Source organism: Echinops telfairi, unplaced genomic scaffold, assembly GCF_000313985.2.
Source record: "Echinops telfairi isolate 266 unplaced genomic scaffold, ASM31398v2 ScPeMD7_7420;HRSCAF=8458, whole genome shotgun sequence".
NCBI classification, from domain to species: Eukaryota; Metazoa; Chordata; class Mammalia; order Afrosoricida; family Tenrecidae; genus Echinops; species Echinops telfairi.
Genome location: NW_022111320.1, coordinates 11,091,676 through 11,094,146, shown reverse-complemented (window position 1 = coordinate 11,094,146; position 2,471 = coordinate 11,091,676).

Genomic DNA, 2,471 nt, shown 5'->3' with positions numbered 1-2,471 from the left:
ATGTACAAATGTGCTTGACAAAATGGATGTATATATAGATTGTGATAAGAATTGTATGAGCCCCCAACAAAATGATAAAAAAAGAAAAAACACTTAGATGTAATCTAAACAATACCCATATGACTTTTGTGCTTAAAACTATATAAAGCTGGTTAAAAAAAAATGGAATAAGACCAACATAATGTATTCATGATTTTGGAAGACTAAACATTGTAAGATATTATTTTTTTGTAAATTGATATATAAATTTAATACAATTTTCTTGGTATCTCAAGATTTTTGATAAATGTATTGACCTATCTAAATGTATTAGAGAAAATTATAAAAACTAGGACAGCTAAGATAACTGAATAGGAAAAATAGAAAGGGAGAAAAATATCTCTCAAATTGTAAGGCTTATTAAATACCTATAATAATTGAAATGTTTGGTGTTATTTAAAGTATAGATACAGTGATAAATAAAAAAGAATAGAGAAGCCAGAAATTAATCCCCAAAGTATGCCCAATTGATTTTTTTTAAAGTGAAGGAAGATGTCTTTTCAAGAAATCATTCCTGGGGAATTGCACCTGCCAGGCCAAAAGTAAATACATGCATTTAAAAGATCCTCCCACTAAGTCTCAAATGTCAGAAAAACAACTCAACATTGATTACAGACTTAAATGTAAAATATAAAGCCAAATGCATTGTGATCTAGAGCTAAACAGTTTTGTATAAGTTTTTGTATCAGAAGCATAATACATTAAAAGGAATAACTGATACACTGGACTCCATCAAAATTTGAAATCGTCAATTACATGGCAGGAAAATACCTTCCAAACAGATTATCTATGAAAAGAACTCGCTAAGTGCCATGAGCCAATGGCGGCGTAGTGCTACCCTGCGGGTTTGTAAAATGGTAACTGTTCATTGGAATAGAAAGCCCAGTCTGAATTCCCTTTCTCTGGAATTGCTGGTGGTTTTGAACTGCAGATCATGCATATCGTAGTCCAACGCATTACCCTTGCACCAAGGGGCAGCCATAGTAAAGGACTACTATTTTGGATGTATAGGGTTTTTTTTAGTTTGTTGGTTTTTAATCCCAAACTCTGCCATGGATTTGATGCTGACTTACAGTGACCCTATGGGACACAGTAGAACTGCCCCTCATGAGTTTCTAGGACTGTAACTCTTTACAGGAGTAGAAAGCCCTGTCTTTCTTCTGAAGAGTGGCTGGTGGTTTTGAACTACTGAACTTGCAGTCATCAGCCTAAGGAGTAACCAAGACACCACTGGGCTCTTTAGGATATACAAGGAACTGTCAAAATGTAACATTAAGAAAAATAAAGGAACAAATGAAGCATAAAAAAACCAATTTGCTCATAAGGATATACAAATGACAAACAAGAAAAAATGTTCAGTACCATTAGTATTTGGGAGATGCAAGTTAAAACCACAATGGAATATAAGTACTAGATATCAGAGTAGCTTTAAAAAAGAGTGGTGACATTAAATGATGGTGAGAATTTGGGGATGGGTTACTCATACATTTCTAGTGAGAATGTAAAATGGTAGACCTAACTCAGTAACCAGCCTCTTTTAAACAAAGAATTAACCCAGCTTTTTAGCACCTGGTTCTTTATCCCCTCCAAATAAGCTTATATGCTCAGAGAAAACTTTTGAGTGAATTTTCATAGCAGCTTTACTTGTAACAGCTGAAAACTGGAAACCATTGAGATGTCTTTCAACAAATGAATGGTTAAACTAAATGTGATACATTGGCAACACAAGATTTTACTAAGAAATCATTGTAAACAAACTATTAATAGCCACAACACTGTGTACGACTCTCCAAAGAATTCTGTTGAGTGAAACAGAAGGTCATTTCCAAAGGTTAATTTCATATAAATATTTTAAATGACATTCTTGAAAATGATATATATTATAAATATATGAAAAAACAATATTTTAAAGGGATTAAGAAAGGGTTGGGTAAGAAGTAAAACAGCTATAATAATAAAAGGTTCCCCTGTAATGATGAAAGTGTTCTGTTTATAAATTATTATTCTCTTCATTTCTTATACCACCCACTGTCTTTTTCCCCCATGTTTTCCTTATTTGTCTCCCTGGGGTGGTGGTGTTATATGTTGATCATTAAGATTGGTTCCCCCTATCTCCCTCTTCTCCCCCTCCCACCACCTTCCTCCAACCCTCATGGTAGCGCTATACCCATTACTGTTCATGAGGGGTTTATCTGTCCTGGAATCCGTGTGTCGAAAGCTCTTATCTGTACCAGTGTACACGCTCCAGTCTAGCCCGATTTGCAAGGTAGAACTGGGGTCATTATGGTGGTGGTGGTTTGAGGGGGTGGTGGAGAAAAAGCATTAAAGAACTAGAGAAATGTTTGTTTCTTTGGTGCTATACTGCACCCTGGCTGACTCGTCCCTTCCTTGTGACCCTTCTGTGAGGGGATGTCCAATTGTCTACAGATGGG